The sequence below is a fragment of the Triturus cristatus genome, chromosome 1_1 (genome assembly GCF_964204655.1).
Source record: "Triturus cristatus chromosome 1_1, aTriCri1.1, whole genome shotgun sequence".
In the NCBI taxonomy this organism is placed as follows: Eukaryota; Metazoa; Chordata; class Amphibia; order Caudata; family Salamandridae; genus Triturus; species Triturus cristatus.
In genome coordinates this window covers 394,312,086-394,334,409 of record NC_140579.1, presented here as the reverse complement: position 1 = coordinate 394,334,409, position 22,324 = coordinate 394,312,086, and positions in this window count along the sequence as shown.

The following is a 22,324-nucleotide window of genomic DNA, read 5'->3' as shown; positions in this document are numbered from 1 at the left end:
CTTCAAAAGGGGTCCCTGAATGTACATCTGCAGGCCTGCTTTTTGAGCCAGTATCGGTGGATCCATCTTGAGTGGAAAGCCTAGCTTCAACAGGGGTCCCTGAATGTACATCTGCAGGCCTGCTTTGTGAGCCAGTATGGATGGATCCATATTAAGTGGAAAGCCTGGCTTCAACAGGGGTCCTTGAATGTACATCTGCAGGCCTGCTTTGGGAGCCAGTATGGATAGATCCATATTGAGTGGAAAGCCTGGCTTCAACAGGGGTCCGTGAATGTACATCTGCAGGCCTGGCTTTGGGAGCCAGAATGGATGGATCCATATTGAGTGGAAAGCCTGGCTTTCACAGGGGTCCGTGAATGTACATCTGCAGGCCTGCTTTGGGAGCCAGTATGGGTGGATTCATATTGAGTGGAGAGCCTGGCTTCATCAGGGGTCCCTGAATGTACATCTGCAGGCCTGCTTTGTGAGCCAGTATGGGTGGATCCATATTGAGTGGAGAGCCTGGCTTCAACCGGGGTCCGTGAATGTACATCTGCAGGCCTGCTTTGTGAGCCAGTATGGATGGATCCATATTGAGTGGAGAGCCTGGCTTCAACAGGGGTCCGTGAATATACATCTGCAGGCCTGCTTTGGGAGCCAGTATGGATGGATCCATATTGAGTTGAAAGCCTGGCTTCACCAGGGGTCTGTGAGTGTACATCTGCAGGCCTGCTTTGGGAGCCAGAATGGATGGATCCATATTGAGTGGAAAGCCTGGCTTCAACAGGTGTCCCTGAATTTACATCTGCAGGCCTGCTTTGTGAGCCAGTATGGATGGATCCATATTGAGTGGAAAGCCTGGCTTCAACAGGGGTCCGTGAATGTACATCTGCAGGCCTGCTTTGGGAGCCAGTATGGATGGATCCATATTGAGTGGAATGCCTGGCTTCAACAGGGGTCCGTGAGTGTACATCTGCAGGCCTGCTTTAGGAGCCAGTATGGATGGATCCATATTGAGTGGAAAGCCTGGCTTCAACAGGGGTCTGTGAGTGTACATCTGCAGGCCTGCTTTGGGAGCCAGTATGGATGGATCCATATTGAGTGGAATGCCTCGCTTCAACAGGGTTCCGTGAGTGTACATCTGCAGGCCTGCTTTAGGAGCCAGTATGGATGGATCCATATTGAGTGGAAAGCCTGGCTTCAACAGTGGTCTGTGAGTGTACATCTGCAGGCCTGCTTTGGGAGCCAGTATGGATGGATCCATATTGAGTGGAAAGCCTGGCTTCAACAGGGGTCTGTGAATGTACATCTGCAGGCCTGCTTTGGGAGACAGTATGGATGGATCCATATTGAGTGGAAAGCCTGGCTTCAACAGGGGTCTGTGAATGTATATCTGCAGGACTGCTTTGGGAGCCAGAATGGATGGATCCATATTGAGTGGGAAGCCTGGCTTCAACAGGGGTCCCTGAATGTACGTCTGCAGGACTGCTTTGTGAGCCAGTATGGATGGATCCATATTTAGTGGAAAGCCTGGCTTCAACAGGGGTCCGTGAATGTACATCTGCAGGCCTGGCTTTGGGAGCCAGGATGGATGGATCCATATTGAGTGGAAAACCTGGCTTCAACAGGGGTCGGTGAATGTACATCTGCAGGCCTGCTTTAGGAGCCAGTATGGATGGATCCATATTGAGTGGAAAGCCTGGCTTCAACAGGGGTCTGTGAGTGTACATCTGCAGGCCTGCTTTGGGAGCAAGTATGGATGGATCCATATTGAGTGGAATGCCTGGCTTCAACAGGGGTCCGTGAGTGTACATCTGCAGGCCTGCTTTGGGAGCCAGTATGGATGGACCCATATTGAGTGGAAAGCCTGGCTTCAACAGGGGTCCATGAGTGTACATCTGCAGGCCTGCTATGGGAGCCAGTATGGATGGATCCATATTGAGTGGAAAGCCTGGCTTCAGCAGGGTCTCTGAATGTACATCTGCAGGCCTGCTTTGGGAGCCAGTATGGATGGATCCATATTGAGTGGAAAGCCTGGCTTCAAAAGGGGTCCCTGAATGTACATCTGCAGGCCTGCTTTGGGAGCCAGTATGGATTGATCCATATTGAGTGGAAAGCCTGGCTTCAACAGGGGTCTGTGAATGTACATCTGCAGGCCTGCTTTGGGAGCCAGTATGGATGGATCCATATTGAGTGGAAAGCCTGGCTTCAACAGGGGTCCGTGAATGTACATCTGCAGGCCTGCTTTGGGAGCCAGTATGGATGGATCCATATTGAGTGGAAAGCCTGGCTTCAACAGGTGTCTGTGAATGTACATCTGCAGGCCTGCTTTGAGAGCCAGTATGGATGGATCCATATTGAGTGGAAAGCCTGGCTTCAACAGGGGTCCATGAGTGTACATCTGCAGACCTGCTATGGGAGCCAGTATGGATGGATCCATATTGAGTGGAAAGCCTGGCTTCAACAGTGGTCCGTGAATGTATATCTGCAGGCCTGCTTTGGGAGCCAGTATGGATGGATCCATATTGAGTGGAAAGCCTGGCTTCAACAGGGGTCTGTGAGTGTACATCTGCAGGCCTGCTTTGGGAGCCAGTATGGATGGATCCATATTGAGTGAAAAGCCTGGCTTCAAAAGGGGTCCGTGAGTGTACATCTGCAGGCCTGCTTTGGGAGCCAGTATGGATGGATCCATATTGAGTGGAAAGCCTGGCTTCAACAGGGGTCTGTGAATGTATAACTGCAGGCCTGCTTTGGGAGCCAGTATGGATGGATCCATATTGAGTGGAAAGCCTGGCTTCAACAGGGGTCCGTGAATGTACATCTGCAGGCCTGCTTTGGGAGCCAGTGTGGATGGATCCATATTGAGTGGAAAGCCTGGCTTCAACAGGGGTCTGTGAATGTACATCTGCAGGCCTGCTTTGAGAGCCAGTATGGATGGATCCATATTGAGTGGAAAGCCTGGCTTCAACAGGGGTCCATTAGTGTACATCTGCAGGCCTGCTATGGGAGCCAGTATGGATGGATCCATATTGAGTGGAAAGCCTGGCTTCAACAGTGGTCCGTGAATGTATATCTGCAGGCCTGCTTTGGGAGCCAGTATGGATGGATCCATATTGAGTGGAAAGCCTGGCTTCAACAGGGGTCTGTGAGTGTACATCTGCAGGCCTGCTTTGGGAGCCAGTATGGATGGATCCATATTGAGTGAAAAGCCTGGCTTCAAAAGGGGTCCGTGAGTGTACATCTGCAGGCCTGCTTTGGGAGCCAGTATGGATGGATCCATATTGAGTGGAAAGCCTGGCTTCAACAGGGGTCCCTGAATGTACATCTGCAGGCCTGGCTTTGGAAGCCAGTATGGATGGATCCATATTGAGTGGAAAGCCTGGCTTCAACAGCGGTCGGTGAATGTACATCTGCAGGCCTGCTTTGGGAGCCAGTGTGGGAGGATCCATATTGAGTGGAGAGCCTGGCTTCAACAGGGGTCCCTGAATGTACATCTGCAGGCCTGCTTTGTGAGCCAGTATGGGTGGATCCATATTGAGTGGAGAGCCTGGCTTCAACTGGGGTCCGTGAATGTACATCTGCAGGCCTGCTTTGTGAGCCAGTATGGATGGATCCGTATTGAGTGGAAAGCCTGGCTTCAACAGGGGTCCATGAGTATACATCTGCAGGCCTGCTTTGGGAGCCAGTATGGTTGGATCCATATTGCGTGGAGAGCCTGGCTTCAACAGGGTCTCTGAATGTACATCTGCAGGCCTGCTTTGGGAGCCAGTATGGATGGATCCATATTGAGTGGAAAGCCTGGCTTCAAAAGGGGTCCCTGAATGTACATCTGCAGGCCTGCTTTTTGAGCCAGTATCGGTGGATCCATCTTGAGTGGAAAGCCTAGCTTCAACAGGGGTCCCTGAATGTACATCTGCAGGCCTGCTTTGTGAGCCAGTATGGATGGATCCATATTAAGTGGAAAGCCTGGCTTCAACAGGGGTCCGTGAATGTACATCTGCAGGCCTGCTTTGGGAGCCAGTATGGATAGATCCATATTGAGTGGAAAGCCTGGCTTCAAAAGGGGTCCGTGAATGTACATCTGCAGGCCTGGCTTTGGGAGCCAGAATGGATGGATCCATATTGAGTGGAAAGCCTGGCTTTCACAGGGGTCCGTGAATGTACATCTGCAGGCCTGCTTTGGGAGCCAGTATGGGTGGATCCATATTGAGTGGAGAGCCTGGCTTCATCAGGGGTCCCTGAATGTACATCTGCAGGCCTGCTTTGTGAGCCAGTATGGGTGGATCCATATTGAGTGGAGAGCCTGGCTTCAACCGGGGTCCGTGAATGTACATCTGCAGGCCTGCTTTGTGAGCCAGTATGGATGGATCCATATTGAGTGGAGAGCCTGGCTTCAACAGGGGTCCGTGAATATACATCTGCAGGCCTGCTTTGGGAGCCAGTATGGATGGATCCATATTGAGTGGAGAGCCTGGCTTCAACAGGGGTCCGTGAATGTACATCTGCAGGCCTGCTTTGGGAGCCAGTATGGATGGATCCATATTGAGTGGAAAGCCTGGCTTCAACAGGTGTCTGTGAATGTACATCTGCAGGCCTGCTTTGAGAGCCAGTATGGATGGATCCATATTGAGTGGAAAGCCTGGCTTCAACAGGGGTCCATGAGTGTACATCTGCAGGCCTGCTATGGGAGCCAGTATGGATGGATCCATATTGAGTGGAAAGCCTGGCTTCAACAGTGGTCCGTGAATGTATATCTGCAGGCCTGCTTTGGGAGCCAGTATGGATGGATCCATATTGAGTGGAAAGCCTGGCTTCAACAGGGGTCTGTGAGTGTACATCTGCAGGCCTGCTTTGGGAGATAGTATGGATGGATCCATATTGAGTGAAAAGCCTGGCTTCAAAAGGGGTCCGTGAGTGTACATCTGCAGGCCTGCTTTGGGAGCCAGTATGGATGGATCCATATTGAGTGGAAAGCCTGGCTTCAACAGGGGTCTGTGAATGTACAACTGCAGGCCTGCTTTGGGAGCCAGTATGGATGGATCCATATTGAGTGGAAAGCCTGGCTTCAACAGGGGTCCGTGAATGTACATCTGCACGCCTGCTTTGGGAGCCAGTATGGATAGATCCATATTGAGTGGAAAGCCTGGCTTCAACAGGGGTCCCTGAATGTACATCTGCAGGCCTGCTTTGTGAGCCAGGATGGGTGGATCCATATTGAGTGGAGAGCCTGGCTTCAACTGGGGTCCGTGAATGTACATCTGCAGGCCTGCTTTGTGAGCCAGTATGGATGGATCCATATTGAGTGGAAAGCCTGGCTTCAACAGGGGTCCGTGAGTATACATCTGCAGGCCTGCTGTGGGAGCCAGTATGGTTGGATCCATATTGCGTGGAGAGCCTGGCTTCAACAGGGTCTCTGAATGTACATCTGCAGGCCTGCTTTGGGAGCCAGTATGGATGGATCCATATTGAGTGGAAAGCCTGGCTTCAAAAGGGGTCCCTGAATGTACATCTGCAGGCCTGCTTTTTGAGCCAGTATCGGTGGATCCATCTTGAGTGGAAAGCCTAGCTTCAACAGGGGTCCCTGAATGTACATCTGCAGGCCTGCTTTGTGAGCCAGTATGGATGGATCCATATTAAGTGGAAAGCCTGGCTTCAACAGGGGTCCGTGAATGTACATCTGCAGGCCTGCTTTGGGAGCCAGTATGGATAGATCCATATTGAGTGGAAAGCCTGGCTTCAACAGGGGTCCGTGAATGTACATCTGCAGGCCTGGCTTTGGGAGCCAGAATGGATGGATCCATATTGAGTGGAAAGCCTGGCTTTCACAGGGGTCCGTGAATGTACATCTGCAGGCCAGCTTTGGGAGCCAGTATGGGTGGATCCATATTGAGTGGAGAGCCTGGCTTCATCAGGGGTCCCTGAATGTACATCTGCAGGCCTGCTTTGTGAGCCAGTATGGGTGGATCCATATTGAGTGGAGAGCCTGGCTTCAACCGGGGTCCGTGAATGTACATCTGCAGGCCTGCTTTGTGAGCCAGTATGGATGGATCCATATTGAGTGGAGAGCCTGGCTTCAACAGGGGTCCGTGAATATACATCTGCAGGCCTGCTTTGGGAGCCAGTATGGATGGATCCATATTGAGTGGAGAGCCTGGCTTCAACAGGGGTCCGTGAATGTACACCTGCTGGCCTGCTTTGGGAGCCAGTATGGGTGGATCCATAACGAGTGGAAAGCCTGGCTTCAACTAGGGTCCGTGAGTGTACATCTGCAGGCCTGCTTTGGGAGCCAGTATTGATGGATCCATATTGAGTGGAATGCCTGGCTTCAACAGGGGTCCATGAGTGTACATCTGCAGGCCTGATTTAGGAGCCAGTATGGATGGATCCATATTGAGTGGAAAGCCTGGCTTCAACAGTGGTCTGTGAGTGTACATCTGCAGGCCTGCTTTGGGAGCCAGTATGGATGGATCCATATTGAGTGGAAAGCCTGGCTTCAACAGGGGTCTGTGAATGTACATCTGCAGGCCTGCTTTGGGAGACAGTATGGATGGATCCATATTGAGTGGAAAGCCTGGCTTCAACAGGGGTCTGTGAATGTACATCTGCAGGACTGCTTTGGGAGCCAGAATGGGTGGATCCATATTGAGTGGGAAGCCTGGCTTCAACAGGGGTCCCTGAATGTACATCTGCAGGACTGCTTTGTGAGCCAGTATGGATGGATCCATATTGAGTGGAAAGCCTGGCTTCAACAGGGGTCCGTGAATGTACATCTGCAGGCCTGGCTTTGGGAGCCAGGATGGATGGATCCATATTGAGTGGAAAACCTGGCTTCAACAGGGGTCGGTGAATGTACATCTGCAGGCCTGCTTTGGGAGCCAGTATGGATGGATCCATATTGAGTGGAAAGCCTGGCTTCAACAGGGGTCCATGAGTGTACATCTGCAGGCCTGCTATGGGAGCCAGTATGGATGGATCCATATTGAGTGGAAAGCCTGGCTTCAATAGGGGTCCATGAATGTACACCTGCAGGCCTGCTTTGGGAGCCAGTATCGGTGGATCCATATTGAGTGGAAAGCCTGGCTTCAACAGGCGTCCCTGAATGTACATCTGCAGGCCTGCTTTGTGAGCCAGTATGGATGGATCCATATTGAGTGGAAAGCCTGGCTTCAACAGGGGTCCGTGAATGTACATCTGCAGGCCTGGTTTGGGAGCCAGTATGGATGGATCCATATTGAGTGGAAAGCCTGGCTTCAACAGGGGTCCGTGAATGTACATCTGCAGGCCTGCTTTGTGAGCCAGTATGGATGGATCCATATTGAGTGGAGAGCCTGGCTTCAACAGGGGTCGGTGAATGTACATCTGCAGGCCTGGCTTTGGGAGCCAGTATGGATGGATCCATATTGAGTGGAAAACCTGGCTTCAACAGGGGTCGGTGAATGTACATCTGCAGGCCTGCTTTAGGAGCCAATATGGATGGATCCATATTGAGTGGAAAGCCTGGCTTCAACAGGGGTCCGTGAGTTTACATCTGCAGGCCTGCTTTAGGAGCCAGTATGGATGGATCCATATTGAGTGGAAAGCCTGGCTTCAACAGGGGTCTGTGAGTGTACATCTGCAGGCCTGCTTTGGGAGCCAGTATGGATGGATCCATATTGAGTGGAAAGCCTGGCTTCAACAGGAGTCTGTGAATGTACATCTGCAGGCCTGCTTTGGGAGCCAGAATGGATGGATCAATATTGAGTGGAAATCCTGGCTTCAACAGGGGTCCCTGAATGTACATCTGCAGGCCTGCTTTGTGAGCCAGTATGGATGGATCCATATTGAGTGGAAAGCCTGGCTTCAACAGGGGTCCGTGAATGTACATCTGCAGTCCTGGCTTTGGGAGCCAGTATGGATGGATCCATATTGAGTGGAAAACCTGGCTTCAACAGGGGTCGGTGAATGTACATCTGCAGGCCTGCTTTAGGAGCCAATATGGATGGATCCATATTGAGTGGAAAGCCTGGCTTCAACAGGGGTCTGTGAGTGTACATCTGCACGCCTGCTTTGGGAGCCAGTATGGATGGATCCATATTGAGTTGAAAGCCTGGCTTCACCAGGGGTCTGTGAGTGTACATCTGCAGGCCTGCTTTGGGAGCCAGGATGGATGGATCCATATTGAGTGGAAAGCCTGGCTTCAACAGGTGTCCCTGAATTTACATCTGCAGGCCTGCTTTGTGAGCCAGTATGGATGGATCCATATTGAGTGGAAAGCCTGGCTTCAACAGGGGTCCGTGAATGTACATCTCCAGGCCTGCTTTGGGAGCCAGTATGGATGGATCCATATTGAGTGGAATGCCTGGTTTCAACAGGGGTCCGTGAGTGTACATCTGCAGGCCTGCTTTAGGAGCCAGTATGGATGGATCCATATTGAGTGGAAAGCCTGGCTTCAACAGGGGTCTGTGAGTGTACATCTGCAGGCCTGCTTCGGGGGGCAGTATGGATGGATCCATATTGAGTGGAAAGACTGGCTTCAACAGGGGTCCCTGAAGTACATCTGCAGGCCTGCTTTGTGAGCCAGTATGGATGGATCCATATTGAGTGGAAAGCCTGGCTTCAACAGGGGTCCGTGTATGTACATCTGCACGCCTGCTTTGGGAGCCAGTATGGATGGATCCATATTGAGTGGACAACCTGGCTTCAACAGGGGTCCGTGAATGTACATCTGCAGGCCTGGCTTTGGGAGCCAGTATGGATAGATCCATATTGAGTGGAAAACCTGGCTTCAACAAGGGTCGGTGAATGTACATCTGCAGGCCTGCTTTGGGAGCCAGTGTGGGTGGATCCATATTGAGTGGAAAGCCTGGCTTCAACAGGGGTCCGTGAATGTACATCTGCAGGCCTGCTTTGGGAGCCAGTATGGATGGATCCATATTGAGTGGAAAGCCTGGCTTCAACAGGGTCTGTGAATGTACATCTGCAGGCCTGCTATGGGAGCCAGTATGGATGGATCCATATTGAGTGGAAAGCCTGGCTTCAACAGGGGTCCGTGAGTGTACATCTGCAGGCCTGCAATGGGAGCCAGTATGGATGGATCCATATTGAGTGGAAAGCCTGGCTTCAACAGTGGTCCATGAATGTATATCTGCAGGCCTGCTTTGGGAGCCAGTATGGATGGATCCATATTGAGTGGAAAGCCTGGCTTCAACAGGGGTCTGTGAGTGTACATCTGCAGGTCTGCTTTGGGAGCCAGTATGGATGGATCCATATTGAGTGAAAAGCCTGGCTTCAAAAGGGGTCCGTGAGTGTACATCTGCAGGCCTGCTTTGGGAGCCAGTATGGATGGATCCATATTGAGTGGAAAGCCTGGCTTCAACAGGGGTCCCTGAATGTACATCTGCAGGCCTGCTTTGTGAGCCAGTATAGATGGATCCATATTGAGTGGAAAGCTTGGCTTCAACAGGGGTCCGTGAATGTACATCTGCACGCCTGCTTTGGGAGCCAGTATGGATGGATCCATATTGAGTGGAAAGCCTGGCTTCAACAGGGGTCCGTGAATGTACATCTGCAGGCCTGGCTTTGGGAGCCAGTATGGATGGATCCATATTGAGTGGAAAACTTGGCTTTAACAGGGGTCGGTGAATGTACATCTGCAGGCCTGCTTTGGGAGCCAGTGTGGGAGGATCCATATTGAGTGGAGAGCCTGGCTTCAACAGGGGTCCCTGAATGTACATCTGCAGGCCTGCTTTGTGAGCCAGTATGGGTGGATCCATATTGAGAGGAGAGCCTGGCTTCAACTGGGGTCCGTGAATGTACATCTGCAGGCCTGCTTTGTGAGCCAGTATGGATGGATCCATATTGAGTGGCAAGCCTGGCTTCAACAGGGGTCCGTGAGTATACATCTGCAGGAATGCTTTGGGAGCCAGTATGGATGGATCCATATTGAGTGGAGAGCCTGGCTTCAACAGGGGTCCATGAATGTACATCTGCAGGCCTGCTTTGGGAGCCAGTATGGATGGATCCATATTGAGTGGAAAGCCTGGCTTCAACAGGGTCTGTGAATGTACATCTGCAGGCCTGCTATGGGAGCCAGTATGGATGGATCCATATTGAGTGGAAAGCCTGGCTTCAACAGGGGTCCGTGAGTGTACATCTGCAGGCCTGCAATGGGAGCCAGTATGGATGGATCCATATTGAGTGGAAAGCCTGGCTTCAACAGTGGTCCATGAATGTATATCTGCAGGCCTGCTTTGGGAGCCAGTATGGATGGATCCATATTGAGTGGAAAGCCTGGCTTCAACAGGGGTCTGTGAGTGTACATCTGCAGGTCTGCTTTGGGAGCCAGTATGGATGGATCCATATTGAGTGAAAAGCCTGGCTTCAAAAGGGGTCCGTGAGTGTACATCTGCAGGCCTGCTTTGGGAGCCAGTATGGATGGATCCATATTGAGTGGAAAGCCTGGCTTCAACAGGGGTCCCTGAATGTACATCTGCAGGCCTGCTTTGTGAGCCAGTATAGATGGATCCATATTGAGTGGAAAGCTTGGCTTCAACAGGGGTCCGTGAATGTACATCTGCACGCCTGCTTTGGGAGCCAGTATGGATGGATCCATATTGAGTGGAAAGCCTGGCTTCAACAGGGGTCCGTGAATGTACATCTGCAGGCCTGGCTTTGGGAGCCAGTATGGATGGATCCATATTGAGTGGAAAACTTGGCTTTAACAGGGGTCGGTGAATGTACATCTGCAGGCCTGCTTTGGGAGCCAGTGTGGGAGGATCCATATTGAGTGGAGAGCCTGGCTTCAACAGGGGTCCCTGAATGTACATCTGCAGGCCTGCTTTGTGAGCCAGTATGGGTGGATCCATATTGAGAGGAGAGCCTGGCTTCAACTGGGGTCCGTGAATGTACATCTGCAGGCCTGCTTTGTGAGCCAGTATGGATGGATCCATATTGAGTGGCAAGCCTGGCTTCAACAGGGGTCCGTGAGTATACATCTGCAGGAATGCTTTGGGAGCCAGTATGGATGGATCCATATTGAGTGGAGAGCCTGGCTTCAACAGGGTCTCTGAATGTACATCTGCAGGCCTGCTTTGGGAGCCAGTATGGATGGATCCATATTGAGTGGAAAGCCTGGCTTCAACAGGGGACCCTGAATGAACATCTGCAGGCCTGCTTTTTGAGCCAGTATCGGTGGATCCATATTGAGTGGAAAGCCTGGCTTCAACAGGGGTCCCTAAATGTACATCTGCAGGCCTGCTTTGTGAGCCAGTATGGATGGATCCATATTGAGTGGAAAGCCTGGCTTCAACAGGGGTCCGTGAATGTACATCTGCAGGCCTGCTTTGGGAGCCAGTATGGATGGATCCATATTGAGTGGAAAGCCTGGCTTCAACAGGGGTCTGTGAATGTACATCTGCAGGCCTGGCTTTGGGAGCCAGTATGGATGGATCCATATTGAGTGGAAAGCCTGGCTTCAACAGGGGTCCGTGAATGTACATCTGCAGGCCTGCTTTGGGAGCCAGTATGGGTGGATCCATATTGAGTGGAGAGCCTGGCTTCATCAGGGGTCCCTGAATGTACATCTGCAGGCCTGCTTTGTGAGCCAGTATGGGTGGATCCATATTGAGTGGAGAGCCTGGCTTCAACCGGGGTCCGTGAATGTACATCTGCAGGCCTGCTTTGTGAGCCAGTATGGATGGATCCATATTGAGTGGAGAGCCTGGCTTCAACAGGGGTCCGTGAATGTACATCTGCAAGCCTGCTTTGGGAGCCAGTATGGATGGATCCATATTGAGTGGAAAGCCTGGCTTCAACAGGGGTCCCAGAATGTACATCTGCAGGCCTGCTTTGTGAGCCAGTATGGATGGATCCATATTGAGTGGAAAGCCTGGCTTCAACAGGGGTCCGTGAATGTACATCTGCAGGCCTGCTTTGGGAGCCAGTATGGATAGATCCATATTGAGTGGAAAGCCTGGCTTCAACAGGGGTCCGTGAATTTACATCTGCAGGCCTGGCTTTGGGAGCCAGTATGGAAGGATCCATATTGAGTGGAAAGCCTGGCTTCCACAGGGGTCCGTGAATGTACATCTGCAGGCCTGCTTTGGGAGCCAGTATGGGTGGATCCATATTGAGTGGAGAGCCTGGCTTCATCAGGGGTCCCTGAATGTACATCTGCAGGCCTGCTTTGTGAGCCAGTATGGGTGGATCCATATTGAGTGGAGAGCCTGGCTTCAACCGGGGTCCGTGAATGTACATCTGCAGGCCTGCTTTGTGAGCCAGTATGGATGGATCCATATTGAGTGGAGAGCCTGGCTTCAACAGGGGTCCGTGAATGTACATCTGCAGGCCTGCTTTGGGAGCCAGTATGGATGGATCCATATTGAGTGGAGAGCCTGGCTTCAACAGGGGTCCGTGAATGTACACCTGCAGGCCTGCTTTGGGAGCCAGTATGGGTGGATCCATAACGAGTGGAAAGCCTGCGTTCAACTAGGGTCCGTGAGTGTACATCTGCAGGCCTGCTTTGGGAGCCAGTATGGATGGATCCATATTGAGTGGAATGCCTGGCTTCAACAGGGGTCCGTGAGTGTACATCTGCAGGCCTGCTTTAGGAGCCGGTATGGATGGATCCATATTGAGTGGAAAGCCTGGCTTCAACAGTGGTCTGTGAGTGTGCATCTGCAGGCCTGCTTTGGGAGCCAGTATGGATGGATCCATATTGAGTGGAAAGCCTGGCTTCAACAGGGGTCTGTGAATGTACATCTGCAGGCCTGCTTTGGGAGACAGTATGGATGGATCCATATTGAGTGGAAAGCCTGGCTTCAACAGGGGTCTGTGAATGTACATCTGCAGGACTGCTTTGGGAGTCAGAATGGGTGGATACATATTGAGTGGGAAGCCTGGCTTCAACAGGGGTCCCTGAATGTACATCTGCAGGACTGCTTTGTGAGCCAGTATGGATGGATCCATATTGAGTGGAAAGCCCGGCTTCAACAGGGGTCCGTGAATGTACATCTGCAGGCCTGGCTTTGGGAGCCAGGATGGATGGATCCATATTGAGTGGAAAACCTGGCTTCAACAGGGGTCCGTGAATTTACATCTGCAGGCCTGCTTTAGGAGCAAGTATGGATGGATCCATATTGAGTGGAAAGCCTGGCTTCAACAGGGGTCTGTGAGTGTACATCTGCAGGCCTGCTTTGGGAGCCAGAATGGATGGATCCATATTGAGTGGAAAGCCTGGCTTCAACAGGGGTCCCTGAATGTACGTCTGCAGGCCTGCTTTGTGAGCCAGTATGGATGGATCCATATTATGTGGAAAGCCTGGCTTCAACAGGGGTCCGTGAATGTACATCTGCAGGCCTGCTTTGGGAGCAAGTATGGATGGATCCATATTGAGTGGAATGCCTGGCTTCAACAGGGGTCCATGAGTGTACATCTGCAGGCCTGCTTTGGGAGCCAGTATGGATGGATCCATATTGAGTGGAAAGCCTGGCTTCAACAGGGGTCCATGAGTGTACATCTGCAGGCCTGCTATGGGAGCCAGTATGGATGGATCCATATTGAGTGGAAAGCCTGGCTTCAATAGGGGTCCATGAATGTACATCTGCAGGCCTGCTTTGGGAGCCAGTATCGGTGGATCCATATTGAGTGGAAAACTTGGCTTTAACAGGGGTCGGTGAATGTACATCTGCAGGCCTGCTTTGGGAGCCAGTGTGGGAGGATCCATATTGAGTGGAGAGCCTGGCTTCAACAGGGGTCCCTGAATGTACATCTGCAGGCCTGCTTTGTGAGCCAGTATGGGTGGATCCATATTGAGAGGAGAGCCTGGCTTCAACTGGGGTCCGTGAATGTACATCTGCAGGCCTGCTTTCTGAGCCAGTATGGATGGATCCATATTGAGTGGCAAGCCTGGCTTCAACAGGGGTCCGTGAGTATACATCTGCAGGAATGCTTTGGGAGCCAGTATGGATGGATCCATATTGAGTGGAGAGCCTGGCTTCAACAGGGGTCCGTGAATGTACATCTGCAGGCCTGCTTTGGGAGCCAGTATGGATGGATCCATATTGAGTGGAAAGCCTGGCTTCAACAGGGTCTGTGAATGTACATCTGCAGGCCTGCTATGGGAGCCAGTATGGATGGATCCATATTGAGTGGAAAGCCTGGCTTCAACAGGGGTCCGTGAGTGTACATCTGCAGGCCTGCAATGGGAGCCAGTATGGATGGATCCATATTGAGTGGAAAGCCTGGCTTCAACAGTGGTCCATGAATGTATATCTGCAGGCCTGCTTTGGGAGCCAGTATGGATGGATCCATATTGAGTGGAAAGCCTGGCTTCAACAGGGGTCTGTGAGTGTACATCTGCAGGTCTGCTTTGGGAGCCAGTATGGATGGATCCATATTGAGTGAAAAGCCTGGCTTCAAAAGGGGTCCGTGAGTGTACATCTGCAGGCCTGCTTTGGGAGCCAGTATGGATGGATCCATATTGAGTGGAAAGCCTGGCTTCAACAGGGGTCCCTGAATGTACATCTGCAGGCCTGCTTTGTGAGCCAGTATAGAGGGATCCATATTGAGTGGAAAGCTTGGCTTCAACAGGGGTCCGTGAATGTACATCTGCACGCCTGCTTTGGGAGCCAGTATGGATGGATCCATATTGAGTGGAAAGCCTGGCTTCAACAGGGGTCCGTGAATGTACATCTGCAGGCCTGGCTTTGGGAGCCAGTATGGATGGATCCATATTGAGTGGAAAACTTGGCTTTAACAGGGGTCGGTGAATGTACATCTGCAGGCCTGCTTTGGGAGCCAGTGTGGGAGGATCCATATTGAGTGGAGAGCCTGGCTTCAACAGGGGTCCCTGAATGTACATCTGCAGGCCTGCTTTGTGAGCCAGTATGGGTGGATCCATATTGAGAGGAGAGCCTGGCTTCAACTGGGGTCCGTGAATGTACATCTGCAGGCCTGCTTTGTGAGCCAGTATGGATGGATCCATATTGAGTGGCAAGCCTGGCTTCAACAGGGGTCCGTGAGTATACATCTGCAGGAATGCTTTGGGAGCCAGTATGGATGGATCCATATTGAGTGGAGAGCCTGGCTTCAACAGGGTCTCTGAATGTACATCTGCAGGCCTGCTTTGGGAGCCAGTATGGATGGATCCATATTGAGTGGAAAGCCTGGCTTCAACAGGGGACCCTGAATGAACATCTGCAGGCCTGCTTTTTGAGCCAGTATCGGTGGATCCATATTGAGTGGAAAGCCTGGCTTCAACAGGGGTCCCTAAATGTACATCTGCAGGCCTGCTTTGTGAGCCAGTATGGATGGATCCATATTGAGTGGAAAGCCTGGCTTCAACAGGGGTCCGTGAATGTACATCTGCAGGCCTGCTTTGGGAGCCAGTATGGATGGATCCATATTGAGTGGAAAGCCTGGCTTCAACAGGGGTCTGTGAATGTACATCTGCAGGCCTGGCTTTGGGAGCCAGTATGGATGGATCCATATTGAGTGGAAAGCCTGGCTTCAACAGGGGTCCGTGAATGTACATCTGCAGGCCTGCTTTGGGAGCCAGTATGGGTGGATCCATATTGAGTGGAGAGCCTGGCTTCATCAGGGGTCCCTGAATGTACATCTGCAGGCCTGCTTTGTGAGCCAGTATGGGTGGATCCATATTGAGTGGAGAGCCTGGCTTCAACCGGGGTCCGTGAATGTACATCTGCAGGCCTGCTTTGTGAGCCAGTATGGATGGATCCATATTGAGTGGAGAGCCTGGCTTCAACAGGGGTCCGTGAATGTACATCTGCAAGCCTGCTTTGGGAGCCAGTATGGATGGATCCATATTGAGTGGAAAGCCTGGCTTCAACAGGGGTCCCAGAATGTACATCTGCAGGCCTGCTTTGTGAGCCAGTATGGATGGATCCATATTGAGTGGAAAGCCTGGCTTCAACAGGGGTCCGTGAATGTACATCTGCAGGCCTGCTTTGGGAGCCAGTATGGATAGATCCATATTGAGTGGAAAGCCTGGCTTCAACAGGGGTCCGTGAATTTACATCTGCAGGCCTGGCTTTGGGAGCCAGTATGGAAGGATCCATATTGAGTGGAAAGCCTGGCTTCCACAGGGGTCCGTGAATGTACATCTGCAGGCCTGCTTTGGGAGCCAGTATGGGTGGATCCATATTGAGTGGAGAGCCTGGCTTCATCAGGGGTCCCTGAATGTACATCTGCAGGCCTGCTTTGTGAGCCAGTATGGGTGGATCCATATTGAGTGGAGAGCCTGGCTTCAACCGGGGTCCGTGAATGTACATCTGCAGGCCTGCTTTGTGAGCCAGTATGGATGGATCCATATTGAGTGGAGAGCCTGGCTTCAACAGGGGTCCGTGAATGTACATCTGCAGGCCTGCTTTGGGAGCCAGTATGGATGGATCCATATTGAGTGGAGAGCCTGGCTTCAACAGGGGTCCGTGAATGTACACCTGCAGGCCTGCTTTGGGAGCCAGTATGGGTGGATCCATAACGAGTGGAAAGCCTGCGTTCAACTAGGGTCCGTGAGTGTACATCTGCAGGCCTGCTTTGGGAGCCAGTATGGATGGATCCATATTGAGTGGAATGCCTGGCTTCAACAGGGGTCCGTGAGTGTACATCTGCAGGCCTGCTTTAGGAGCCGGTATGGATGGATCCATATTGAGTGGAAAGCCTGGCTTCAACAGTGGTCTGTGAGTGTGCATCTGCAGGCCTGCTTTGGGAGCCAGTATGGATGGATCCATATTGAGTGGAAAGCCTGGCTTCAACAGGGGTCTGTGAATGTACATCTGCAGGCCTGCTTTGGGAGACAGTATGGATGGATCCATATTGAGTGGAAAGCCTGGCTTCAACAGGGGTCTGTGAATGTACATCTGCAGGACTGCTTTGGGAGTCAGAATGGGTGGATACATATTGAGTGGGAAGCCTGGCTTCAACAGGGGTCCCTGAATGTACATCTGCAGGACTGCTTTGTGAGCCAGTATGGATGGATCCATATTGAGTGGAAAGCCCGGCTTCAACAGGGGTCCGTGAATGTACATCTGCAGGCCTGGCTTTGGGAGCCAGGATGGATGGATCCATATTGAGTGGAAAACCTGGCTTCAACAGGGGTCCGTGAATTTACATCTGCAGGCCTGCTTTAGGAGCAAGTATGGATGGATCCATATTGAGTGGAAAGCCTGGCTTCAACAGGGGTCTGTGAGTGTACATCTGCAGGCCTGCTTTGGGAGCCAGAATGGATGGATCCATATTGAGTGGAAAGCCTGGCTTCAACAGGGGTCCCTGAATGTACGTCTGCAGGCCTGCTTTGTGAGCCAGTATGGATGGATCCATATTATGTGGAAAGCCTGGCTTCAACAGGGGTCCGTGAATGTACATCTGCAGGCCTGCTTTGGGAGCAAGTATGGATGGATCCATATTGAGTGGAATGCCTGGCTTCAACAGGGGTCCATGAGTGTACATCTGCAGGCCTGCTTTGGGAGCCAGTATGGATGGATCCATATTGAGTGGAAAGCCTGGCTTCAACAGGGGTCCATGAGTGTACATCTGCAGGCCTGCTATGGGAGCCAGTATGGATGGATCCATATTGAGTGGAAAGCCTGGCTTCAATAGGGGTCCATGAATGTACATCTGCAGGCCTGCTTTGGGAGCCAGTATCGGTGGATCCATATTGAGTGGAAAGCCTGGCTTCAACAGGCGTCCCTGAATGTACATCTGCAGGCCTGCTTTGTGAGCCAGTATGGATGGATCCATATTGAGTGGAAAGCCTGGCTTCAACAGGGGTCCGTGAATGTACATCTGCAGGCCTGCTTTGTGAGCCAGTATGGATGGATCCATATTGAGTGGAGAGCCTGGCTTCAACAGGGGTCCGTGAATGTACATCTGCAGGCCTGCTTTGTGACCCAGTATGGATGGATCCATATTGAGTGGAGAGCCTGGCTTCGACAGGGGTCCGTAAATGTACACCTGCAGGCCTGCTTTGGGAGCCAGTATGGGTGGATCCATAACGAGTGGAAAGCCTGGCTTCAACTGGGGTCCGTGAGTGTACATCTGCAGGCCTGCTTTGGGAGCCAGTATGGATGGATCCATATTGAGTGGAATGCCTGGCTTCAACAGGGGTCCGTGAGTGTACATCTGCAGGCCTGCTTTAGGAGCCAGTATGGATGGATCCATATTGAGTGGAAAGCCTGGCTTCAACAGGGGTCCCTGAATGTACATCTGCAGGCCTGCTTTGTGAGCCAGTATGGATGGATCCATATTGAGTGGAAAGCCTGGCTTCAACAGGGGTCCGTGAATGTACATCTGCAGGCCTGGCTTTGGGAGCCAGTATGGATGGATCCATATTGAGTGGAAAACCTGGCTTCAACAGGGGTCGGTGAATGTACATCTGCAGGCCTGCTTTAGGAGCCAGTATGGATGGATCCATATTGAGTAGAAAGCCTGGCTTCAACAGGGGTCTGTGAGTGTACATCTGCACGCCTGCTTTGGGAGCCAGTATGGATGGATCCATATTGAGTTGAAAGCCTGGCTTCACCAGGGGTCTGTGAGTGTACATCTGCAGGCCTGCTTTGGGAGCCAGAATGGATGGATCCATATTGAGTGGAAAGCCTGGCTTCAACAGGTGTCCCTGAATTTACATCTGCAGGCCTGCTTTGTGAGCCAGTATGGATGGATCCATATTGAGTGGAAAGCCTGGCTTCAACAGGGGTCCGTGAATCTACATCTGCAGGCCTGCTTTGGGAGCCAGTATGGATGGATCCATATTGAGTGGAATGCCTGGCTTCAACAGGGGTCCGTGAGTGTACATCTGCAGGCCTGCTTTAGGAGCCAGTATGGATGGATCCATATTGAGTGGAAAGCCTGGCTTCAACAGGGGTCTGTGAGTGTACATCTGCAGGCCTGCTTTGGGAGCCAGTATGGATGGATCCATATTGAGTGGAATGCCTGGCTTCAACAGGGGTCCGTGAGTGTACATCTGCAGGCCTGCTTTAGGAGCCAGTATGGATGGATCCATATTGCGTGGAAAGCCTGGCTTCAACAGTGGTCTGTGAGTGTACATCTGCAGGCCTGCTTTGGGAGCCAGTATGGATGGATCCATATTGAGTGGAAAGCCTTGCTTCAACAGGGGTCTGTGAATGTACATCTGCAGGCCTGCTTTGGGAGACAGTATGGATGGATCCATATTGAGTGGAAAGCCTGGCTTCAACAGGGGTCTGTGAATGTACATCTGCAGGACTGCTTTGGGAGCCAGAATGGATGGATCCATATTGAGTGGGAAGCCTGGCTTCAACAGGGGTCCCTGAATGTACATCTGCAGGACTGCTTTGTGAGCCAGTATGGATGGATCCATATTTAGTGGAAAGCCTGGCTTCAACAGGGGTCCGTGAATGTACATCTGCAGGCCTGGCTTTGGGAGCCAGGATGGATTGATCCATATTGAGTGGAAAACCTGGCTTCAACAGGGGTCGGTGAATGTACATCTGCAGGCCTGCTTTAGGAGCCAGTATGGATGGATCCATATTGAGTGGAAAGCCTGGCTTCAACAGGGGTCTGTGACTGTACATCTGCAGGCCTGCTTTGGGAGCCAGTATGGATGGATCCATATTGAGTGGAAAGCCTGGCTTCAACAGGGGTCTGTGAATGTACATCTGCAGGCCTGCTTTGGGAGCCAGTATGGATGGATCCATATTATGTGGAAAGCCTGGCTTCAACAGGGGTCCGTGAATGTACATCTGCAGGCCTGCTTTGGGAGCAAGTATGGATGGATCCATTTTGAGTGGAATGCCTGGCTTCAACAGGGGTCCGTGAGTGTACATCTGCAGGCCTGCTTTGGGAGCCAGTATGGATGGACCCATATTGAGTGGAAAGCCTGGCTTCAACAGGGGTCCATGAGTGCACATCTGCAGGCCTGCTATGGGAGCCAGTATGGATGGATCCATATTGAGTGGAAAGCCTGGCTTCAGCAGGGTCTCTGAATGTACATCTGCAGGCCTGCTTTGGGAGCCAGTATGGATGGATCCATATTGAGTGGAAAGCCTGGCTTCAAAAGGGGTCCCTGAATGTACATCTGCAGGCCTGCTTTGGGAGCCAGTATGGATTGATCCAAATTGAGTGGAAAGCCTGGCTTCAACAGGGGTCTGTGAATGTACATCTGCAGGCCTGCTTTGGGAGCCAGTATGGATGGATCCATATTCAGTGGAAAGCCTGGCTTCAACAGGGGTCCGTGAATGTACATCTGCAGGCCTGCTTTGGGAGCCAGTATGGATGGATCCATATTGAGTGGAAAGCCTGGCTTCAACAGGGGTCTGTGAATGTACATCTGCAGGCCTGCTTTGAGAGCCAGTATGGATGGATCCATATTGAGTGGAAAGCCTGGCTTCAACAGGGGTCCATGAGTGTACATCTGCAGGCCTGCTATGGGAGCCAGTATGGATGGATCCATATTGAGTGGAAAGCCTGGCTTCAACAGTGGTCCGTGAATGTATATCTGCAGGCCTGCTTTGGGAGCCAGTATGGATGGATCCATATTGAGTGGAAAGCCTGGCTTCAACAGGGGTCTGTGAGTGTACATCTGCAGGCCTGCTTTGGGAGCCAGTATGGATGGATCCATATTGAGTGAAAAGCCTGGCTTCAAAAGGGGTCCGTGAGTGTACATCTGCAGGCCTGCTTTGGGAGCCAGTATGGATGGATCCATATTGAGTGGAAAGCCTGGCTTCAACAGGGGTCCCTGAATGTACATCTGCAGGCCTGCTTTGTGAGCCAGTATGGATGGATCCATATTGAGTGGAAAGCCTGGCTTCAACAGGGGTCCGTGAATGTACATCTGCACGCCTGCTTTGGGAGCCAGTATGGATGGATCCATATTGAGTGGAAAGCCTGGCTTCAACAGGGGTCGGTGAATGTACATCTGCAGGCCTGCTTTGGGAGCCAGTGTGGGAGGATCCATATTAAGTGGAGAGCCTGGCTTCAACAGGGGTCCCTGAATGTACATCTGCAGGCCTGCTTTGTGAGCCAGTATGGGTGGATCCATATTGAGTGGAGAGCCTGGCTTCAACTGGGGTCTGTGAATGTACATCTGCAGGCCTGCTTTGTGAGCCAGTATGGATGGATCCATATTGAGTGGAAAGCCTGGCTTCAACAGGGGTCTGTGAGTGTACATCTGCAGGCCTGCTTTGGGAGCCAGTATGGATGGATCCATATTGAGTGGAATGCCTGGCTTCAACAGGGGTCCGTGAGTGTACATCTGCAGGCCTGCTTTAGGAGCCAGTATGGATGGATCCATATTGAGTGGAAAGCCTGGCTTCAACAGTGGTCTGTGAGTGTACATCTGCAGGCCTGCTTTGGGAGCCAGTATGGATGGATCCATATTGAGTGGAAAGCCTTGCTTCAACAGGGGTCTGTGAATGTACATCTGCAGGCCTGCTTTGGGAGACAGTATGGATGGATCCATATTGAGTGGAAAGCCTGGCTTCAACTGGGGTCTGTGAATGTACATCTGCAGGCCTGCTTTGTGAGCCAGTATGGATGGATCCATATTGAGTGGAAAGCCTGGCTTCAACAGGGGTCCCTGAATGTACATCTGCAGGACTGCTTTGTGAGCCAGTATGGATGGATCCATATTTAGTGGAAAGCCTGGCTTCAACAGGGGTCCGTGAATGTACATCTGCAGGCCTGGCTTTGGGAGCCAGGATGGATGGATCCATATTGAGTGGAAAACCTGGCTTCAACAGGGGTCGGTGAATGTACATCTGCAGGCCTGCTTTAGGAGCCAGTATGGATGGATCCATATTGAGTGGAAAGCCTGGCTTCAACAGGGGTCTGTGACTGTACATCTGCAGGCCTGCTTTGGGAGCCAGTATGGATGGATCCATATTGAGTGGAAAGCCTGGCTTCAACAGGGGTCTGTGAATGTACATCTGCAGGCCTGCTTTGGGAGCCAGTATGGATGGATCCATATTATGTGGAAAGCCTGGCTTCAACAGGGGTCCGTGAATGTACATCTGCAGGCCTGCTTTGGGAGCAAGTATGGATGGATCCATTTTGAGTGGAATGCCTGGCTTCAACAGGGGTCCGTGAGTGTACATCTGCAGGCCTGCTTTGGGAGCCAGTATGGATGGACCCATATTGAGTGGAAAGCCTGGCTTCAACAGGGGTCCATGAGTGCACATCTGCAGGCCTGCTATGGGAGCCAGTATGGATGGATCCATATTGAGTGGAAAGCCTGGCTTCAGCAGGGTCTCTGAATGTACATCTGCAGGCCTGCTTTGGGAGCCAGTATGGATGGATCCATATTGAGTGGAAAGCCTGGCTTCAAAAGGGGTCCCTGAATGTACATCTGCAGGCCTGCTTTGGGAGCCAGTAT